Source organism: Schistocerca gregaria, chromosome X (assembly GCF_023897955.1).
Source record: "Schistocerca gregaria isolate iqSchGreg1 chromosome X, iqSchGreg1.2, whole genome shotgun sequence".
Lineage (NCBI taxonomy): Eukaryota > Metazoa > Arthropoda > Insecta > Orthoptera > Acrididae > Schistocerca > Schistocerca gregaria.
In genome coordinates, this window is record NC_064931.1 from 535,493,336 (window position 1) to 535,516,563 (window position 23,228).

Genomic DNA, 23,228 nt, shown 5'->3' on the forward strand with positions numbered 1-23,228 from the left:
GAACACTAGTGACATTGACCGGTACTCTGAGCACTACTGAGGTCATCAGTCCCATAGGACTTAGAACTACTTAAACCTAATTAACCTAAGGACATCACACACATCATGCCCGAGGCAGGATTCGAACCTGCGACCGTAGCGGTCGCGCGGTTCCAGACTGTAGCGCCTAGAGCCGCTCGGCCACAACGGCCGGCCGGTACTTTCATTTGAATACCATAACTACCATTCTGCGGAGACTTCAGACACAGGCCTAATGCATTTGAGAGTGTTGCAGTGATAAAACAGATCGTCACGAAGAAAACCAAAGACTCGATTTACATCCAAGACTCTGCGGGGAAATGATGTACTTCACATACATCTTCACTCTTCGAGAGGAGGGTGCCGAAGTAGGTTTACCGTCGGTTTGTTGGACATGGTTCATCACACACGCGTCAGAAAACTTGTCAGCTGACACCTCATGATTGTGGTTGGTAGAGAGTACAAAAAATGGTTCAAATGCCTCTGAGCACTGTGGGACTCAACTGCTGTGGTCATTAGTCCCCTAGAACTTAGAACTACTTAAACCTAACTAACCTAAGGACATCACACACATCCATGCCCGAGGCAGGATTCGAACCTGCGACCGTAGCAGTCGCACGGTTCCGGACTGCGCGCCTAGAACCGCGAGACCATCGCAGCCGGCCGGTAGAGAGTACAAAGAAGCTCACTGTAAATAGCGCTTGTTAGAATTTAGAACACTTAAATAGTCTTGTAGAGATCAAACACGTGATACATTCTGTAGTTTTATATTGCAGTTCGTTAGTTAAGGAGGCCGTTAAGTTTATCATAGTCACATATACAGTTTATAAAAATCTATAAGGTGTTGGTCGCATCTGAGCTTGAGATTCGACATATATAAATTTTACATTCTACGTTTTCTGGTCATCCACGTTAAACAGTCTATTCCAACCGTCTTATCGCTGTCCAGATCAGTTATTGTTCCCTGGTTACTAGTGCTTCAGTGTCGACTTTTTCCCGTATTTCTCTTGGTGTCACACACTCGTTCCGATGTACAAGAATTTTCCTGTACCAAGCAGACATGTAAGTACTCTCTCATTCTCATTCAATTTTCACGCATTTTGTCGTATTTTCCCTCAATTTACACGTATTTTCTGTCGATTTTCATAATTTCACCGATTTTATACTATTCTTCCACATTTGTTTCCATATGCTCATATTGTTAACACAACCACGTGTGGCTTGATTTTATACGGGTAATATTCGTGAATCTAGTAAAAAATCCCGAGACTTTCCCTCTTTCCAATGATCTACATGTGTGCATTTCAGATGGAACAAACATGAAAGTAATCGAACTAGATAGTTGAAAGTATAGTAACAATGTCCTTCTGTGATACATCAGAGAGCACGTCTGCAGACTCATGTAGTGGGGCAGTTGATACAATCTCAAAGTCTGGAAACAGTTCTTCGTGTTAACTTATCAACGAATAGGGAGCTTCTACAGGAAGTTGACCTGGGTATGGAGATGATTTCTCCTGTTGCTGCCTCGATTTTCCATAAATATATGCTCTTATTGCTTATCAGGTGTGATCTGCTATTTACCGAGCCAGGTGGCGCAGTGGTTAACACACTGGACTTGCATTCGGGAGGACGACGGTTCAATCCCGCTTCCGGCTACCTTGATTTAGGTTTTCCGTGATTTCCGTAAATCGCTCGAGGCAAATGCTGGCATGGTTCCATCGAAAGGGCACGGCCGACTTCTTTCCCTGTCCTTCCGATGAGACCGATGACCTCGTTGTTTGGTCTCTTCCCCAAGCAACCCAACCCCCCCACTCTCCCCACCCCCCGCCGGCCGTTGTGACCGAGCTGTTCTAGGCGCTTCAGTCTGGAACCGCGCGACCGCTACGGTCTCAGGTTCGAATCCTGCCTCGGGCATGGATGTGTGTGATGTCCTTAGGTTGGTTAGGTTTAAGAAGTTCTAAGTTCTAGGGGACTGATGACCTCTGAAGTTAAGTCCCATAGTGCTCAGAGCCATTTGAATCATTTTGAACCCCCCCCCCCCCCCTCCATCCGTCTGGTCTGCTATTTCTGTTTATATAATCCAATTCTGATACATGCCAACAACAGCCAGGTATCTAAAGTCTGTCGATGAAACACATGTAGATAGATCGCTGTTTGGGGTTAGAGGGCTGACGTTATTTGTTGTAAACACAACGTAATCACGCTGATTCATGTGCGGGGTTGCCAGGTGGGGGCCTCACACCCTACCTCCCTCTCTACACTGATGCCAAATGCGTCACCTGTGGTGGTAGCGTCCAACCTAACGTAGGAGGGTCTAACTTTCAGACTATACAGCAGAATGGAACCATACTAAACGTTATCCGGGAATTATAATGAAGATGGGTCCATCTCAACAGCTCCCCCCGCCTCTTCCTGAGTGGATCCGCCCCCAAAAAGTATTACCAATTGCTGGATAGACTACGAACAATATTCCCTGATGTGCAATACACTGGGTCCATCCTGAACAGTATTCTACGACCTATTGCAGGTGATTACACCTTTTGGGTGCTGCGATGTGACCTGGATCCACATCTAATAATATTCCCCACATACAGCTCATAGCTCATCTGGATCCGCTGGACCCACCTCCTGCATGCATATCAGGAACCTATGGAGGACACTACCATCATAGGTGACACATTCGGTGCACAGTGGAGAGAGGGCGTGGGATCCTGCATTATCGATATACAGCTCATAGCTCATCTGGATCCGCTGGATCCACCTCCTGTATGCATATCAGGAACCTATGGAGGACACTACCATCATAGATGACACATTCGGTGCACAGTGGAGAGAGGGCGTGGGACCCACCTGGGAATCGAGCACATCAAAGATCGTAACTGCGTTGTGTTTACAACAGAATAACGTCAGCCCTCTAACCGAAACAGCGATTCATGTACATGCAATTTACTGTCGGACTGTAGATATATTGGCTGGTTAGGGGCATGTATCTGATGTGGATGGTATAAACAGAAATAGCCTTAGAAGTGTGTGTATATGTTCTACTATAATTTCTCTCTTTCCAGTAACTTCTTGGTATGGACTGCAAACACTAGAACAATACTCCAGAATTAACAACACAAGTGATTTACGTAAAATATTTCAAACTTCATCTGTCTGGAACTCCAACATGCATAAACCATACATTTCGTCTTGACCATCTGTTATATCATCACAACACTCTCAAATATATCAGGCCCATCTACAGTCTTTGCAGAATGGCAGCTATTGTATTGGAATCAGAACACTTGCCTATATCACAAGCGTTGATTGGATTTTCAAGTTTGGAACGTCTGATGTGCTCTATCCAAAAGCAAAATATCAAGCCTTACTGAATACGTAGAACTCAGCTCGTTCTGTTGCCTCACAAGACATCAGATGTAGTGGGTATAGTGCCCTCCCAATTCTAGTCAGTTCAAAATTAAATCAGAGATGATGTTGCAGAGATAGAGAGAAAGAGTTACAAGATACAAAGAGAGAGAGAGACCATCAAAGTATCCTTATCTGACAAATTCAAGGAAGGGACAGATTATTTCTAGACCGAGTGTAGAGTGCTGCTATGGATATGATTCGTTTGTTGGGATGGTAATCTTCAAAGGTGTTGGTGATATTCGCTATACAGCTTTGGACTCGCCAATTTGCCCATCTGTCACGGACAACAGTATCGTAAACCATGTTTGTAGTTGTAGTCGGTTGCATGTTACGAAATGACGAGGAGGGAGGGGATGTGAATTGTAGCTGGCTGTCGAATATAAAGATAACTGTGTTTTTATTCTGGCATGTGAATAGACAGCTTGAAAGTTCTGTATTGATATTTGTGCACCTGAAATGACTGCCACACCCATACGCATGACAATTTATTTACAATATTTCCACATACACTAATTTTGAGTGCTTGGAGGCTATCTGAACCTGTGGGCTACGTGAGGCCGCTGCTGGAAGTGTATGATGACAGCTGGGGGGTGGCCAACGCCGCCATAGTAAATAGTGGCCACCTGCAGTGAGCTCAACAGCCACTGGTCACGACGCGTACACTTTCCCACCACTAGATCTAGTCGAGGGCCATAGCATGTTGTTGGCTGTTCTTCTACGAGAGAGGTATCTGTGATAAATAGTCAAGGATTTTGCTGTTGTTCACGGGTCGGCATTTCCTAGAAATATGTTTGATTTCTGCAGACCTGAAACAGTATATCATTCTCAGCCCGACACCAACCGAAGGAGAGCATCGCCAACAGATGGATCTCTCCGGGTTCCCGGGTTCGATTCCCGGCGGGGTCAGGGATTTTCTCTGCCTCGTGATGACTGGGTGTTGTGTGATGTCCTTAGGTTTGTTAGGTTTAAGTAGTTCTAAGTTCTAGGAGACTGATGACCATAGATGTTAAGTCCCATAGTGCTCAGAGCCATTTGAACCATTTGATGGATGTCTTTGTGTACTATCAGCGAGAGGATAGATCATACCTAGGAAAGCAAAACATCTACCTAATGGAGGGTGCAGCTGCATGCTGGAAACAGCATGTCGTTATCAACGCAACACTGACCAAAGCACTGCACCTCCAGTGGATGGAGCTATTTGCGTACCAGCAGCGACAGGATAGAACGGTTGTGAAAAATCAGTATTCCCACCTATTAGGGAAGGAGTGAAGGAGGGCGGGAGTCAGAAGGAGTGTGTGTGTGTGTGTGGGGGGGGGGGGGGGATATGACTGCTTCTAAGCTGCTTAGTCTGTATCCACACAATGAGTTGAAGACACATGCACTGTTTTGGTGGAAAGATTTTTCCGATAGTTGTGTGATGACATTACTGATTCATCTTCTTGTGGATCTGAACTAAGGATGCACTCATAGCATAACATAGTCATTGCTATTGTGTTTTTTAAATAGTTGCTCGCTTATAAGAGGATTGTGTCTGTCTCCTCCTAGGACACACTGCTACCACTCATAAGAAAAAATGTCTGACTGTTCCAGAAAGTATTCTCAATATCGGTTATTGTGTTGTTTGAACCCACCAGCATTACATTATTGGTGATCTCCTCTATTCGTCGTAGTATGTGGAACTTGCTAGCTGAATGTATATTTAAGCACTGCTGAATGGTGTTCAGTGCCTGTTTTATAATATATTCTATGCAAGATTCAATGTTCTCAGTTCAACATTGTTTGCATCAAGCATAAGTTCATACCACAAGTGTCAGCACTTATTTAGCTGGAAATTTCATTGATTTTAGTAGTAAATCCGCTGTTTATACTATTGACATCACAGTATTCGTTGTAAAAGCGTGTGAGGTGATGTCTGTCGGTACAATATTCATTGTAGAAAGAATAAGAATCACATGTAGAGAGTCAGTTTACACTTATTTAACTGGAGATTTCATTAATTTTAGTACTACATCTACTATTGGCACTGTGTTTTCAAAGGAGTAAGACTGCATCCCTTACATGATGTCAGATGAGGTATGTCAGTTCAATATCCGTTGTAGCGAGCAAAAGAATCACACCTGGAGAATACACGATGGTAATACTTGATGCAGCAAATTAGTGTTTGTGTTTATTTAGCTGACATTACAGCAGCTGAGCTGTTAATAACAGCAACACTTTAGGCAGACACACAGTGTGTTAGTCCAGGAGCAGCAAGTGACTTGTGTAAAATTCCTCCACCATCCACTCCTCTGCCTTCTGTACAGTATGAATCTCATCCTTCCATAGTATGCGAAAATATGCCCACAGTCACCTACCCACATACAAACACACACACACTCACACACACACACACACACACACACACACACAAAGAGCTGTTATGTGGTACAGCGGAGCGTCTGAAGCCTCTAGCAGACAGCCTCTGGACAGTTTACCTAACGAAGAAGAATGTATGCGAGCGTTGATAGGTTATAACCACATGCAGCAGCAGAAGCTAGCGAGTGTGTGCACTTTTCTCCACCTGTCAAGAAGCAGATTGGATAGATCAGTGCATGGTGGGATGCCTAGTATAAACTTACACGTGTATTTCATTACACAGGATATATTATTTCAACATTTCTTCTACATGAGACATTTTACTTAGCTTTAGACCACTTTCAGGCAGTGCAGGCACATCCACAACGTTTGAAAGCAGACTGCTGTTGAACATTCAGTTCTTCATCCACGACGAATAGACAGGTATTTCGCTATGGTTCCAGAAAAGCCAGTCTTTTTCAGAAATACTTTTGACAGCTTAAAGGAAGTGTCTTGTTCTTGCGTCTTTTGTCCATCTGTAAGTGATTTCTGCAGGCCAGAAACAGTATATCACTGACAGTAGACGTTTGTCTTTGCGTACCATCAGTGACAAGTTATGAAGGGGGTAGGAGAGGAACGGTGGAGGGATGGTACGAGGGGAGGTAAGACTGGTTCTAAGCTGCTTACTCTGTATCACACACTGGTATGGAGACCTGTGTGTGTGTGTGTGTGTGTGTGTGTGTGTGTGTGTGTGTGTGTGTATGCTCAAGCTGCTCAGCAGCTATACACTTGTAAATCGATAGGAGGCAACTCTTCCAAAATTCATTGATAGTTTGCTGTCCTATCCCTTCTTAACATGTATCTTTCTGTGAGTTCCTCAGCAGCTATTTCACTTGTAGGTGGTTAGCAGGCTACTCTTCCTATACTTCAGTGATAGTTTGCTGTCCTATCCCTTCTTACAATGCATCTGTGTACAGGTTCCTCAGCACCTATACACTTGTAGATTGGTAGGAGGCAATTATTCCAGTGGTGGCTGTAGGACAGTTCCCTGCCAATTTCGAGTGGTACTGTGGACTAGAGCACACAGCAAGGCGATCATATACACACTTACAATCGGAAATGGAGCAAAACCCTTTTAAAGCAAGGATGAAGTTGTCTCCTGCATGTGGATTGACTGGCCATTAAAACAAAAACAAAAAAAGAAAACACACACACAGACAGACAGCTCCAGCACAGGTAGTAGTCTCTATGAGATGCAAAATGCATCATCCTCAGTCCTTCCTCTGAATCGTCATTATTTGTTGAAAAGCATTCCCCCTACGCTCATGCATTATCACCTCCTTCCAACTCTTCATGTAGGAGGCTATGGACACAGTCCTCATCCTACTGCTTACAGGTATTACACTTATTAAACTCATTTCTGGTCTAACACGAATACTTCATGAGTTGTACACATTTTCCAGCAGTCTAATTAATTAATTAAATTGATGTTTAAATAAATAAATAAACAATATATTTCTCGAATTTACTGGCCATTTCATGTCATGAGATCGGTTTTTTCAGGAGAGCGTTTTTCTATTGTCCTGCAGATTTTAAGCAGTTGTCTTTATTTTAATTCCAAGCAGCAAGGCTGTAGGGTAATTGTCGGTTTGGTTTCCTCACAAAAATTTTGTAAATTATTCCACTGGGATAACACTCTCGAAAATAAATAAAGTAAATAAATAAAGATAGTACCATAGATCTCTCCTCCCCAGCAGCTCAGCATATATTGGGTCTATTTTCTGCCAGTTCACCAGTGGGGGAGAGAGGGGAAGTAGAGGAGGGCAGGCAGAAGTGGGGGGAAGGGGTAGGAAAGTGAGGCAGGCAGGGAGGACTGAGGTGGTCACATCAACAATGTGAAGTTGTCACATCTTCCCCCTATGGAGAGGAGGTCAGTGGACCACCCAAGAAGGGTTGCCATCTTGAATAAATTTTGCCGTAATGAGGACTGCGCTGAAACGAACTTTGGTCCACTACTGATCCTACCTGACCTGGTAGGGTATCCTGGGCGTGAACAGCGTCAGGTGTTGAGTGAACACTGTGAAGGACATGGGGAGTCGGCATATTAGTGTGCCTTCATTTCGCCCATTGTCAGACTGCATGGGAACATCAGAGCAGGCATACTCGTCGTCAAGGTTCCAGTCAAAAAGGTCTGAGCAACATAAGGGAAGGTAGCTGCATTAGGCGCCAAGTAAATTATAACCCTTTCGCATCTGCACCTGGCATCTAAACAATTAAGGGACATCCTGCACCACCTTTGTCAGCTCTCACCATTGGTCGAAGATGAGAAGCAGCCAGTCAAGGGAAATTCCATTTTCTAGGCTGCCGTTAACACGATAAAATGCGTTTGGGAAGGTGCCGATACTCGGGAGCATAGATTGCTGATGAATTTTCAGCGATCAGTAGCGATTCTGCACTATCCCAGATGACCACCGGCTGTGAGTACGGCGGCGATCTGGGGATCGGTCTCATTCACTCAGTGTGGCGTTGGTTCTCCTGGCGCGTGGCCTGGGGAGCCACAACGTATGTCTTTATGTCATGGCTGGTAGTGACTGAGGGAACTATGATCGCACATCCTACATACTCATGTATTATCTCTCATGGACAGTATCACAGTGTATATTTCAGCGGGACAATGATTTCTCACTAATGGCACGTGCATCTATGACCTGTCTGTGTAATGTTGAGGTACTCCTGTGGCCTGCGAGATCTCCAGATCTGTCTCTGACAGAACATGTGTGGAGCTATCTCGTACGACAACTTTGTTCCACTGCTAGTATCCAGGATATCAAGGATCAGTTGCAACAGTTAGGGGACAGCTTGTCCCAGGAGGGGATACAACGGCTTTATGATACCCATTACCAACCGAAACAGTGCATGCATCCAGACCAGAGATCGTGCACCGCCGTACCGACAAGTGGTGTCATACTGGCAGGTTATTTGTAAATTTGACCAGATTTCGTAATCACTGAAACAACATCACATACCCTCTCAGACGGTGAAGTTTAATTTCATTTCCTTGTCCACTTCTGAGTGCTTCACTATTTTTGTCGTGCAGCATACGATAAGTAGCACGTTCATTGCAAGTGGAACTCTTGCACAGAATAAACGAAGTGGGCCACAGTGATGCAGTTCAACTTAATGTTTTAAAATATTGTGTTTATCATTCAAACTTAACACCTCTGTTGAAAGCCCTCTGCATTCTGAGCATTGACTGAAACGACGTTATTCAAGCACAAATTTCTTTTTCCGTCTAGTGTTCACTGAGTGGATGTGGCATTTCGTTCTGAATTAGACCAGATTATTACCATCAAACACCATGGTGGACTATATGTAGAGGGATGGTGGATTTGAATTCTGAGATGCTCTAGAAACAACCTGTACGAAGCTCGATGACAAACATCACAGCTATGTCTGATTGACTTCTTCTGGGCTAAGGATATTCTTTGTGGATCCACAGAGTTTCGGCAAAATATTACGCCAATATGTGATGCCAAATCAGTAAAATACGCATGGCAAATCGTGATCTGCACCTAGCAGCCAGTAATCTGTTCCCAGCGGTTCATGGTTACACTCTGTCTCAAGTTGTGTTGGGATTTCAGCTGTAGTCATCCGTATATTCCCACAGCCCGCAGAACAATACTACAGTCTCCTGGCGGTATAGTTCTTCTAGCTGGATCTGTGTTTACTCTCGTTGTCACAATGGTTTCCTGAGTCCATCTCCTCACCATTGATTCTGCAGTCGTTGCACTGGATCCAACTGTGTGTGCGATATATCGGTACGATGCTCCCATATCCATCATGTTAATGATTTTCGAAGTTCGATATATGGTGATAAGCTACAGGTGAACATTCTCTGACCATGCTGTGATGCGATCTCCATTTGAAAAGTTCCAGTAACGGTGGGTACACCTAACAGCTACAATTCACTCATGTCATTCTTCATATGTAGAAATAGCTTTTCACTGTACTGAAAATAAACTCAAATACGAGGAAATTTTAATGAATGTATGACACAGGCATAGACATACTGGAGTATCTCTTTGGCATCGTTAGGTCGAGGTGTTCATGACGTAACAAATTACATTTCCGTAAGTGTATGATTTGTAGTGATACTGTAAAACCACTAAATGTACCGAGTAATAGAACAGTATTAACCAGCTCGTATTACCAAAAGCACAGTGCGCTAGCTTGTGAGACAGGAAGATGAGACAGGCCTGCATCGAGTCCTCACGGAGGATTAACGTTCGCGACTGGTGCACCGGAAGCCAGACTGCGGCTTGTAGGTGGTTTTCCACACTCATTTTGGCAAATTCTGGGCTGGCCACCAGTTTCCGCTTCATAAAATACGATATACGAACAGTTAAAGTGCGATCGCACACAGAACAACGTTTACCGAATACACAGACAGAAGACTTCCCTCCTTTAGAGAGCGCCTCCTGTCAGTAACTAACGACTGCAGTGACAGGAAGCGCATCGAGCCACAAAATTAAATAAAATAAATTTATCAAATCTTGAGTGTAGCAGACCTCATACTAGCGAAATTAAAGCTAAGAAGAAGAAACCATAGAACAACACTATATGCGACGAAATGTAATTAGCAACCCAGCTACTAGGGGTGAAAGAACCCTTTTCAAATTGTGGCCTGGAATCAGTCTGGTTCTGAATGTGTATCTGAGAAACATACTTGTAAATTTTGTCTACTGTGTCCGAAGTTTGGCTGTATAGCTACTGGATAAGCGTTAGCGACTATTCGCTCTCCTACAACGTGCCAAGCTCTTTCAATAGACGGCAAGTAAGATAAATGGGCAGGCCTAGAAAAAAAGCAGTACCTTTCGTGTGGATGAGGAAGCTCACAATACTTGAAGGGCCACTGTACAAAATGAATACAGTGCTAGGACACATTAGAGAAGGGCTACAGTTTCGTCTGTTACAATTTCTCTGTCCGAACTAGTGAACTGTAGCAACCACGATTATTCATGAGCCACAAAGCATCCCAGGTTTCCATACCACGCCCCTCTCTTGTATAACCCTAAAGAACGTACTCTTTGAGATGGGCGGTACCTCTGTGAAGTCCAACGTATTATCAGCCACGAAAGTAGCCGAAATCAAAGCGAAACTCACCATTAAATGCTATTTGTTGCCAGTCTATAAACTACTGTCTGGACTTAGTATTGCATTGTAGAGCAGAGTCGTTTTTTGTGAGGGGCAGATTAAGCTATTTTGCTTACGTCTAAGATACTACAGACCCAATCCCCAGTGACCTAGATGGACGGGAAGCTCCCCATAAGATCGTGCAAATTTAAGAGAAGTAATATCATCCTATGGATAGCATATTAATGAATGAAAATTAATGTGGGTGGCTCAGCTAAGCTTGAAAGTATGGGTACCACACCTCACACGGATATATTGATGAAGGGATCCATCAAACTACAATAGGAAACTGTTGATCACTCTAACAATTTGGTTTATTGTCCGAAACATGAAACAAAATGATTTACCCACTGACACAAGCATATAAACGTTTAATAAGTTGATAATGAATTGCAAATACGAACTATAGCCCTGGCACAGTCGGGGCGACACGTGAAACCACAATATGAAACTATATCGCGGATACGGTCAATGACTGTGGAGAAGGTTAGTGATTCGAAGAAAGACCCCTAGAAAAGAAAGAACAAACTCCAGTACTTTAGCCAAGGTGCATGATGCGTCGAACTAGTGGGCTGTGAACGTTAAACTGGCACAGTGAAACCCTGATACAAATGATTTAGCTTCACGTCCCCCTCGCCTCAGTGGCTGCATCGGTGGCACATGCCTACCACGCTTAAGCGGTGCTAATGTGGAAGATCGCTACAGTAGCTGCTGGATATTCTGCGTCCGTCTCGGCCTCCGTACTTTGTTCAAAGACAGAGACATAACTCTTTGTGAATATCTTCTTAGGTAGTAGAAAGCAAAATGCATTCTCGACAATGTTCCTGAAGCAAGAGTCTTCCTCAATCTCTCTACCGCAAGTGTCCTCACTTTACCAAACTTAGGTGGTCCTGTCATTGTCAGAACCTCACAACTGCAGCATACCTTGTGAGTTCCAACCAATAATAATTATAAACAAATTTAACAATTACCTAATCTCATGAATGTGGTAATGGATAATCCAGAAAATCTGTCCCACTACATGATACACTTCCAGCCATGACCAGCTACAAGGTTTGCATTGATGTACAAGCGGGAACTCACCCCTTCTAGCGAAATAATTACTGTGAGCCAATCATAGAACCCCTTACTAGAATTTTAAAAAAACATTGACTGTCATTCCCTACCCATAATTGCCTCGAGACAGCTTTCAGCATTAAAAAAATTTACGACACTCCAAAACCAAGTTAACTTCCAGCTACAAAGCCCCCAAGGCTGAAGAAATAACAAGTCTTCCTCACCAATTAACAGAAAGAGAGATGAAAAAGTAATTAGCAGTGTAATCACTGGTAGCAGTGAATATTGTTAGTATTTTTCATGCAACCTTAAAGAATTGACAGTACTGACTATTGGCATGCCCATATTAAATTATAAAATAGGTTACGTGACAGTTTGAACATAAACTGCCATGTAACACTTTACATATACATCTACATCTTTATTCTGCAAGCTACTTTATAGTTTGTGGTGCAATCACTATAATTGCCAAAATAACCTATTAAATTAGCGAAAGATGCGCGGGTAGAGCAACTGTAAACAGATCTCCCTACAAGGTCTGATTACTCAGGTTTTCCTGTCATGAACGTTTCGCAAAGTGTATGTAGGATGAAGTAGTATGTTGTCCAACTTTTCTTGGAACGTTTGCTCTTGGAATTACAATCGCAAATATGACCACAGTAGGCAAAAGCTCTCTTGTAGCGTCTGCTACTGAAGTTTGATAAGCATCTTCATAAGCTCACACTTATCAAACGAAGTCGCGGCGAAACGCACCTTCTTTGGATTTTCTGTTTTGTTTATTAAGCCTATCTCGTACGGTTCCCATACCAATGATCAATACTGAACAGTCCGGCGAGTGAGTGTTTGTGAGCTATTTCTTTCGTAGAGGAATTATATTTTCTTAGGATTTTTCCAGTTATTTTCAGCGAGAGATCTGGTCTCCACACAACTAGATTTACGTGGTAGTATCCGTCGAGGTCACTCCAGACATACTCTCATGTGTTTTATAGTTGTTACGGTTATCAGTGAATTATCGCCAATGCCGTGCTCACTTATTTATGAGAAGTATCTTACATTTACACTATGTGATCAAAAGTGTCCGGACACCATCAAAAACACGTTTTTCATATTAGGTGCATTGTGCTGCAACCTACTGACAGGTACTCCACATCAGCGACCTCAGTAGTCTTTAGACATCCCCAGAGAGCAGAATAGGGTGCTCCGCTGTACTCACGGACTTCGAACGTGGTCAAGTGATTGGGTGTCACTTGTGCATACGTCTGTATACGAGATTTCCACACTCCGAAACATCCCTAGGTCCACTGTTTCCGATATGACAGTGAAGTGGAAACGTGAAGGAAAACGTACACCACAAAAGCGTACAATCCGACATCGTCTGTTGACTGAAGGAGACCGCCGACAGTTGAATAGGGTCGTAATGTATAATAGGCAGACATCTATCCAGACAATCACACAGGAATTCCAAACTGCGTCAGGATCTACTGCAAGTACTATGACAATTAGGCGGGAGGTGAGAAAACTTGGATTTCATGACAAGCGGCTACTCTTAAGCCACACATAACGCCTGTAAATGCAAAACGACTCCTCGCTTGGTTTAAGGAGCGTAAACATTTTACGATCGTAAATGCAAAACGTCTCATCGCTTGGTTTAAGGAGCGTAAACATTTTACGATCGAACAGTGGAAAAACGTTCTGTGGATTGACGAATTACGGTACACAGTATGGCGATCCGATGGCAGGGTGTGGGTATGGTGAATGCCCGGTTAACGTCATCTGCCAGCATGTGTAGTGCCAACAGTAAAGGTCGGAGGCGGTGGTGTTATGCTGTGGTCGTGGTTTTCATGGAGGGTGCTTGTACGCCTTGCTTTTTTGCGTGGCTCTATCACAACACAGGCATACATTGATGTTTCAAGCACCTTCTTGATTCCCACTGTTGAATAGCAATTCGGGGATGGCGGTTGCCTCTTTCAACAGGATCGAGCATCTGTTCATAATGCACGGCCTGTGGCGGAGTGGTTACTCGACAATAACATCCCTGTAATGGACTGGCCTTCACAGAGTTCTGACCTGAATCTTATAGAACACCTTTGGGATGTTTTGGAACGCCGACTTAGTGCCAGGCCTCACCGACCGACTTCGATAGCCCTCCTCAGTGCAGCAGTCCGTGGAGAATTGGCTGTCATTCCCCAAGAAACCTTCCAGCACCTGATTGAACGTATGCATGCAAGAGTGGAAGCTGTCATCAAGACTAAGTATGGGCCAACATCATACTGAATTCCAGCATTACCGATGGAGGGCGCCAAGAAATTGTAAGGCATTTTCAGCCAGGTGTCGGGATACTTTTGACCACATATATCAAGCATCGACCCTTGTCTGGTCTTCCTGAATTTTGCTATAGTTTTCTAGTGTAGCGGTTTCCTTGTGCAGCAACAGCATCCCCTGCAAATTGCCATCAAGAAACCACCTATGTCATCCACGAAATTACATATCGCAGTAACTACTCTATAACATTTCCTTCGAGTACTCCCTAACTATTACAGCTCTACGAACAATAATCATTAAGTTTTATCAGCTCTAAAACATAAAGTTAGGCGTTAATTTTTTGGTTTGTTTGGAAGTGCATATCTGCAGTGCTGCTACACATTGAAATCCCTGAGATACAGTACCGTAGCACACCGCTGTAGCCCATTGATAAACTGAAGTATGGTGAGGTAGCTTCCTGCATTTGACGGGAAACAGCACTGCAACAGTCTATTCTGAATTGGTGGAAGTGTACGCAACAACGCTTAGGTTGCGCAGACCCATTTATCATGCTGTCCCTCTGTGAAGAAACGGGGATCACAAGAGAAATGGAAATCGTAGTGCTTGAAGACCGTATCACAATCGAGACGATAGTGTAAAAAGTGAAAGCTAGTCATGGATCAGTTTGCTACATCGTGTACAACATTATGAAAATGACAAATTTCGCCGTCCACCGGGTTCCTCGACTAATCGCACCCATTTAAAAAGCCCGCCGAGCAGAGATATCAATGGAAATATTGATGTGTCAGGGAAATCTAGATGACTTTCTTCAGCTACCTAATCACTATGGACGAGTGGACGGGTGCTGTGTTTATCACTACGACCCCGAGGCAAGGGTGTAAAGCAAGCACTGTCAACATGTGGATTCACAGCCACCGAAAAGAACGAAGATCCAATCTTCATGGGGGAAGCAGATGGTAAGTGTATTTTGGGACTGCCATATTGAAATAACAGATTATGCTTGTAACAGGCTAACCGCCGCAGAAGCATTAAATCGAAATCTCTGAATGAGGTTGCAGGAGGCTGTCAAGACGAAGCATTGTGGGAAATTGTCCAGTGAGAACTCAGCAACTCACTCTGCACAGAACACAGACACATGCTGCTTCTTATGGGTTATTGTATAAGAAGGTCAAGATGTTTCTGATCGAAGGCCGCACGGGCTTGAATCGGTATCGGTAGGCTAATCAGGCAAAATCACTGTGAGCATTGACGGAATCAGCCCACCGACGCACCAAGTAGAAGGTATCAGGTAAAACATCGTGTCCTGCTGCTTGAAGAAGTACGTAACTTCCAGCTGCAAACCCTCGTCCAACAAGAATCGTCGACCGTTCAGTGCGTTTTTTAAGGGATCAATAGTATGATAAACGCATGGGGAGTGATCAATAGGTGGGTGCTCGTGCCTCTCCCACTTCAGTTAGCGTAACTTTTGCGTTCCTACATTTGGGACATAGGGAGATGCTTTATCATGAAGCAGTAGCACCCAGAACTCGGCGCAATAATCCAAAATGATAGATAGTTTTCGACATATATGCTACCCCTTACACATCTTCTTTCTCCTGTTGATGTCTGTTATTGCTTGTCCATCGGCAGCCAAGAAAGAAACAGCACATTGGTCCTGTTTGGACCCATGTGGTAAGACCGCTGCTATAGTTCACGTTTCCACATTTACCGCACGCATGTCGGAAAGACACGAATGCCGCACTAATCGCTTGTTTACATGTCGGCGATTATATACCTACATCGGGCCCCTTGTATTTCACCTCTCCGCCACTATATTCTTCTGACATGGTCCCCAGTGGCTTCTTCCTCTTTCCCTGGATAAAGAATCCGAGAAAGGCTGAGCAGTGGTTAGCACACTGGATTCGGATTCGGGAGGACGTCAGTTCAAAACCGCGTCCGGCCATCCAGATTTAGGTTATCCGTGACTTCCGTGAATCGCTCCAGGCAAAGGCTCGATGGTTCCTTTGAAAGATCAAGACCAATTTCCTTCCCCATCCTCGCAACATTCAGAGGATGAGCTCCGTCTCTAATGACCACAATGACGACGGCACGTTAAACGCTAATCTTTCCTCCTTCCTTTGGATGAAGAAGTCATTGCGTGGCAGGCATTTACAGATTGCCGAAGAGGTGATTTTCAAGATAGAGTGTTTCCTGAAGAACCAAAACGCAGACATGTATAGCCAACGACTACCAAATTCACCTATCGTTGGAAAAAATAGTGTCGTATTGAAGGTTCAGTACATCGAGATGGGTTTACACCATCACCAGTTTTCATGGTCGTAACTTCATTCTTTCGGGGTAATAATTAAAATTTTATGTACCTATGTATTTCACACGGAAGGAGTATATGCTCTCTGTCTTCAGTGTAGAAGACATGGCCAAATTGTGGGAGCAGCCAATGATACACATGTCGCTGTCTTCCGACATCTTCAAAGCCCCGTTGTTATTATGCGGACAAGGTGTTTCTTGACCTGTTCTAATATCAGATAACGTTCTAGACATTTTTTGACTAATGCATTTGGTTATATCAAATGGGGCTTCTTCACCTTAACTTTGCACAAGGATCTGTTTCACACACCCAACCATTTTAGTAGATTTTGATGTAAAAACTCTCAGGGTTGATTCTGAAGAGAAACTGAATAAATTGGGGGGAGGGTGTAGAAAAGATACTGTTTTCCTTTACTTTAACCCCGGATTGTTATACTCGCTACAAATTATGCATTTGCTTTACGTTCCTCATCACATGGTGCACCAGTGGCTATTATAGCTGATAAAGGTACCTGAAAATTGACTAATTTTGACACATATATGACGTGCACCGTGTTCATGTGCGGTATTGTTTAACTTATGGTGGCTGCAAAACTTGGTGGCCGCTGACAGTTCAAACAATGAGCTTTAGAACAATTTAGAAAATATATCCGAATGGTGGGAAAATTCGCAGTTGACCCTAAATATCGAAAAGTGTGAGATCATTCACATGAGTGCTAAAAGGAACTCGTTAAACTTCGGCTACACGATAAATCAGTCTAATCTAAAAGCCGTAAATTCAACTAAATACGCAGGTATTACAATTAAGAACAACTTAAATTGGAAAGAACACATAGAAAATGTTATGGGGAAGGCTAACCAAAGACTGCGTTTTATTGGCAGGACACTTAGAAAATGTAACATACCTACTACGGAGACTGCCTACACAACACTTGTCCGTCCTCTTTTAGAATACTGCTTCTTGCAGTGGGGTCCTTACCAGATGGGACTGACGTAGTACATCGGAAAAGTTCAAAGTAAGGCAGAATTCTTTGTATTATCGCGAAATATGGGAGAGAGTGTCACAGAAATGATGCAGGATTTGGGCTGGAAATCATTAAAAGAAAGGCGTTTTTCGTTGCGACGGAATCTTCTCACGAAATTCCAATCACCAACTTTCTCCTGCGAATGCGAATATATTTTGTTGACACCGACCTACATAGAGAGAAATGATCACCACGATAAAATAAGGGAAATCAGAGCTCGTACGGAAAGATATAAGTATTCATTCTTTCCGCGCGCTATACGAGATTGGAATAATAGAGAATTATGAAGGTGGCACGATGAACTCTCTGCCAGGCATTTAAATATGATTTGCAGAGTATCCATGTAGATGTAGATGTAGAAGCCGCAGTCAGGAGGATCTGAGTTGAAATTCCCGACTGGCCGTCCAATTTAAAGTTTCTCGTGGATTTCATTAATCACTTTGTGGAGGTTCACCATACCTGTCCAGTACCCCTCTAACAAGTGACCAACACAACCAACACACCCGTCAGAGCCCAAATATGAGTCAGTGGCTGAAATAAGCTGTGCACTATAGATTTACATGTAATTTGTACAAATTTGGCACTGAAATCGGAGGAAAATAATGCACCAGCATTGGTCATCAGGATTCACTCGTTAACAAAACACCAGTATAAAGAAAAAATAATACTAGACGAATATTTATTGTGTTTAGAAAGGTATTACAGCGCTGAGGCGACGAAGTGATCAACGAGAAGCAGGAATGAAATATGAAGCCGTGTGACCTTGTATGTAGGCGGTATCTTGACACGTAGCTGCAGACTGCTAGCTGGTAATTCATCTTCCGATCGTGTAAATTGTGTAGATAATCTACGCCTCGCAGACGGTAAACTTCACGAACTACATTCTCGGAAAAAACCTGAAGAATCCTGTAGTGAAGGAGGAAACTAAATGAAACCTCATCGATACGTGATTTTATTTCAGAGATTGCAAAATCTGGTCAAATTTACGAAGAACTTGGCCGTGTGAGCCCAGAACGACGTTGTAATCTCTATGGCCTCAATGCATGCACCAGTTCGTTTGGGAAGGGTGTCATAAAGCCGTTGTATCCTCTCCTGAGGCAGGCTGGCCCATAACTGTGACAGAGTTGACGTCCAAAGTGGTTCCACATGTATTCTGACGGGTACAGATCTGGGGATCTTGCTGGCCACTGGAGTACCTCAGCATCATGCAGACAGCCCATAGAGATACGTGACATGTGTGCACGAGCACTGTCCTTTTGAAAAATGGCACATCGATACGGTAGCATGAGAAGTAATGATTGGGAATGCGGATGTCCGTGGCGTACTATTGTGCAGTCAGAGTTCCCTCAGTGACTACCACGCACAGCCGAAAGTCATACCAGATGGCTTACCACACCACGGCGCCAGGAGTAACTCTGCTGTGCCTCTCCAAAACATTGAAAGGACAGTATCTCTAGCCAAGTCGCAATCACATTCACCGACGATGGTTATCTGGAGTAGTGCAGGACCGCGATTCACTGCTGAAAACTGTGTGACGCCATTCATCATTAGCCTATGCTTCCCTGTGACGGCACCACTCCAACCACAGCCGTTTGTGTCGTGCCGAGTACGGCAGCCTATGAGCAGGCCGGTAATTTCGAAAGACCTTGTAAAAAACAACTAGCCCACTGATGGCGCCGCAGTCGCGGAATAATTTGAACCTTCGGCTGGACGCCATTTTAGTGGTTGTAGTCTGATGTGTTGTGTAGTACTGTTGTTTATGAAGAACATGATTCAACGTTGTATATTTGTTGGGGCGTACATACAATATTTGTTACTCGTAATTCTACTGCCTGTTACGTTCCGATCAAAAGAAGTACAATGGTGAAGAGTTGTTCAGCGATTAATTGTACAAATAATTTCGAGAAAGGAACGAATATTACATTTCACAGATATGTGAATATTTTAAGTTGTTTTGTATGTCAGTCCACTTGCTTAATAAATGTTTTTGTAACACGGTATTAGCATAATGTCTGTGCATCTATTTGCAGTTTTCCTTTCTCAAAACCACAGCTGTTACAAAAATGGTTACACGCTATTAGGAGGCAATATTTCCGACCGACAGAATACCATTTTATATTTTCTGATCATTTTGAAGAAAGTTGGCTGATCGGTAGTGTTTTCATGGTGTAGATTAGGTTGAAACTTGATAATTTGGTCGTGAGTTGCCAAAGCACTATGCCATATATAACGCACTTCTCGTCATAAAATCTAAAGCAAGGTAGAGTCAGAAAATATCTATTAATATAGTGGACAAATCTTCGAGTATTTTGATGCATTTTGCGTATATCTATAGTAAATGAACTACGAAAAATGCTAGGGGGCCAGTACATAACTTATAGCTACGGCAGATTCCATGTAGTACGTAAGATAAATTAATAAACAGTGACTAGTCGCTGTTTGTTCATAAATTAAAAAGTATATTGTAGTAACGTATTTAAATGAGGCATTATGTTTGGGACCTAACTCAAGGGAAGGCATTTTATAACCAAAAGCGATGTATAAACATTCGAACTCCGCTCGTCAGTTTACCATTCTAATGGCTGCCGCCCAGCTATTCAATTTTTTCGCTCTTCACAGTCGACCACTCGTGCGGTTGTGGGAGCCTCGTAATTTCAAAAAATAGCTCTGAGCACTACGGGACATAACTTCAGAGGTCATCAGCCCTCTAGAACTTAGAACTACTTAAACCTAACTAATCTAAGGACATCACACACATCCATGCCCGAGGCAGGATTCGAACCTGCGACCGTAGCGGTAGCGCGGTTCCAGACTGTAGCGCCTAGAACGGCTCGGCCACCCCGGCCCTCGCTAATTTCCTAGTGCGGCTGTTCTAGTCTTCGTCCACTGTTGACGGATCACAAAGAATGTTGCAGTGAGTCCATTATTTGTGGTCGTAGGGCAGGTGCAGATGTGAAGGGTTACGATGTGCTTTGTGCACAATACGACGATCCTACCTTGCGGTGGTCAGATGTGGTCGACTAGAACTTTGACAGCGAGTATGCTTGCCCTCACGTCCCCGTGCAGTCTACCACTGGGGCACTGTCAACATCTGAACGTCCCAAACATCTAGGCCGGCCCGTGTGGCCGGGCGGTGCTAGGCACTTCAGTCTGGAACCGCGCGACTGCTACGGTCGCAGGTTCGAATCCTGCATCGGGCATGGATGTGTGTGATGTCCTTAGGTTAGTTAGGTTTAACTAGTAGAGGACTGATGACCTCAGATTTTAAGTCCCATAGTGCTCAGAACCATTTGAACCATTTTTGAACCAAGAATCTAGATATTGTATGATTCGACCGGTCGGTCAAATGAAGATACACAATTACGCGCGTTTCAAACTGTGTCAGGTGCTGATAACACTGTGTCACACGAGTATGCGAGTCCCCACGTTTTTCACAGTGCTCGCTCAATATCTGACGCCGTTCACTCGCCTTGTCTAACTTACCAGGCCTGATAACACTAAACACGAAGAACATTAATGAAATTCGGTGACTGCAATTCTAATCAATTACATACGTGATGATTGTGTGTAAGTGTACGAATCTACAATGAAATTCTGAGCGTGTATTGTGTATGAACTGGGGACCTAGAAACGGCGGAGAGGCTTCGTCCCACCGTAGCCACAGTGGTTCACAACCCCACAACAGGCCACAGCAGTCCACCTACCCCGCCACCGCCGCACTCCGAACCCAGGGTTATTGTGCGGTTCGGCCCCAATGGACCCTTCCCTGGGAACGTCTCATACCAGACGAGTGTAACCCCAAATGTTTGCGTGGTAAAGTAATTATGGTGTACGCATGTGTGGAGACATTATTTGAGCAGCAATCGCCGACACAGTGTAACTGAGGCGGAGTAAGGGTAACCAGCCCGCATTCGCCGAGGCAGATGGAAAACCGCCTTAAGAACCATCCACAGGTTGGCCGGCATACCGGACCTAGACACAAATCCGCCTGGCGGATTCGTGCTGTGGACCGGCACGACTCCCCACTCGGGAAGCAGCGCGTTAGACCGCGCGGCTGGACGGGCGGGCTTATGTCTTCTGAGTAATTAACTTTTATTCAGGTAGTGCATATTATTTGCTTGCGTGAGACAAGACTTTTTCCAAGATGGCGTCTAGTATGAGATCTGTTATGGTCGTCAATGACAACACGAGGCGGTTGTTACGTTTTGGCTGCTACGAAAAAATTACAGAAATACAGTTGAGTAGATCTGCTAGATCCTACCTGAGGCCTAGATCCGTGTCACGGTGGTACTATTTTGTACAGATACAGTAAACGGACCTTACTAAAAAACTAGGTCCCATTTACAAGCTCTGAGCTAATACTGCAGATCCGTTAGGTAGTCGTTACCCACGAGGTTCTAAGCACCAATTACGTTACAGTAATAGAATGCCTGTGCTCAATGCGCCTTCTTTCATACAAAGAAACCTACCTGACCGTCATCGTCGTCGTAGAAACAAATAATTTTAAACTGAGAAGAGTTACGTCAACATTGAAATCATCCAGAAAATATTTCGCACTTAACGAAAAATATGTCTCTCTTCCGTCTATGGGAACACATAGGAAAGAATTTTGAAAATTTTATCGCTTATCGATTAATAGCTCATTTGCTAAAAGAAATACCACAGTTCAATATTAGTCAATTTTCCTTAAATTCTGGCCATACAATTACGTTTAAATCTTGATCCCGTTGGGTGTTATACTATAACTTAAGACAAATGACTGTTCGATAGCTTTGAAAAAGTCACGGCTGGTTTCTTTTCATATGTATGTCAAGTCTGAGCTTACGCGCCGTTTCTAAAGCGTATTATTTATTTTTCTTTACGACTTCAGTACAGCTCAACCAAACAAAATGTGTGTATAGTGACTGGTGCGGCAATAGGCTGTATTGTGCTTTGTAAACGACCTGGAGCAGCTATGGGCAAATGAAAAATGGGACACTGAGTATAATCCTTTACATTCCGTATTATTCTACTGTTCAGAGAAGGAATACAATAGAATACACGACAAAGGCGTACTGTCCCTCAACATTGTTCAGTTGTCCTTGCAGGCACACACTTAACTTGGTCAAGTAATGAGAGCCACAATCATTACAAGCTAATTCATCCAGCATATTGCCCTCAATTTGTCTATACTTGATATAGTGCACAAAGGCATACAGTGTTCTGGATTATATTAAAGAAATAAACCAGTGATTATCAGAAACAACATACGGGGTGGGCAAAATAAAACTGACCATAAAAATACGAGTATTTACAGCAACACTGACGCACCGTTGTTATTGAACATCATAGCAGACGCTGGTGATGGCCACCGTTGAAGTCGATATACTAACGGCTTTTATTCGCCTCATTTTGGTACTAAGTTTTGAATTGCGAAATTGTTGGAGGTTTCACCAAAAGACTTCCAGTCTTAAACTCTTGCTTAAATATACTGACGGCAAACATTTTCAAAACCAAGGAGTTGTGCGATAGAAACGAACGTTGATAGGCGTGCTTCTACATCTGAAAGATGTTGTCTATTCAAATTTCTCACCAGTCGCATAGCAGGGTACAAATCAGATTTGCTTTAAATACTCGCTATTG